The sequence below is a fragment of the Cheilinus undulatus genome, linkage group 5 (assembly GCF_018320785.1).
Source record: "Cheilinus undulatus linkage group 5, ASM1832078v1, whole genome shotgun sequence".
NCBI lineage: Eukaryota > Metazoa > Chordata > Actinopteri > Labriformes > Labridae > Cheilinus > Cheilinus undulatus.
The window spans coordinates 49,776,347-49,777,817 of record NC_054869.1 but is presented as its reverse complement, the minus strand read 5'-3'; positions in this window follow the sequence as shown (position 1 = coordinate 49,777,817).

The following is a 1,471-nucleotide window of genomic DNA, read 5'->3' as shown; positions in this document are numbered from 1 at the left end:
TCCTTGTTTTAGGACAGGGGTGTCAAACTCAATCACAGCGGGGGCCGGACTCTGGTTTCAGGACTAACCTGAGGGCCTAACAGGGTTAAATAAAGGTTAAATAAATAATAAATAAATAAATAATAATCTTTTCAACCATAAACTGTCAACCTCATTTCACCAGTAATAAAATATGAGAAAAAAAAGAAAAACTTAGCACTGATGATAAACGATTTTGACATTTAAAAAGTTAAAAATATAAGTTTAAAGGCTCACAATCTGAGAAAGTACATGAATTAGTTCAAAAAGGTCAAACAATGAAATTAAAATTGAAAAATATTGTTTTTTTAAAGACAGATAAATTAGAAAGAAGTCAAAATCAAGAGTTTAAAGGTAAAAATATGAAATAAAATTTACATGATTCAAAATTTTTATTGTGAGTCTACAAGGTCAAGCTATGGGATTATGAAGTCAAAGTGTGGAGTTGAAAATATGAGATGAAAAACCAAATAATTGGTTATAAAATATAAAAATCTGAATTAAAAAAATCAGAGCTTCGAATCTTAAGGGTCAAAATATTATATGAGAAGTCAAAATTCTGAGTTGAAATGCTCAAAGTATGAAATAAAAAGTTAAAATCCTAAGTCTGAGTCCTGATTGTGAGATGCAAAATTGAAAATATGAAATTAAAACACAAATTGATTTATTTTCCCACATTCCTGACTTCTTATCTAATTATTTTTACTCCTTACTTTTTCAGATTTTATGACTTAACAATGATATTTTAAATCATCAAGGATATGTTTAATTTTTATACTTGAGGAAATCTGCAGACCTCATACTGATGGGCCAGTTAGAACATAAATATGAGATCATCATGGGGGCCAGATTTAACTGTTCCATGGGCCGGATTTGGCCTTGAGTTTGACGCTTCTGTTTAGGATCATGGTGAGTAAATGTATAGATATAAGATTCATAACACACTTGGTCACACACCATCATGCACACACAGCAGAGGTTATGACCCCTGGACCTTCTATTTCAGATCACATCATACCCGGCTGACGTTGGTCATCTTCAGCAGTAAAGCACATGGCAATCAGAGGATATTTTAACCTGTGTTTAATCTCAGATTTTCAAAAAAAGGAATTTTTTACAATCCTTCTAACAGTGACTCTTGTACAACAACATAAATACTGTGCTGGAAAAAAAACAAATTTCCAAAAATTAAGCAGTTTTTTCCCTCCGCAGTCTCTTCCTGTAAACATTGAAAAATGCAAATCAAGTCTCCTCAGTTCTCGACAAGACAACAACATCAAAATAACAACAACTGTTCCATCTGTAAGGCTCCCTGCCTCACTATGCAAATAGTCTCTAATGGGCTCAGAGAGCATTTTTTTAACCGTCAACCTTCTCTTTACTAATCCATTTAATGTTCAAAAGAGTCAACAGTGCTCAGTTTAAGATCCAGGTGGGTGGAGAAAAGGTGGGA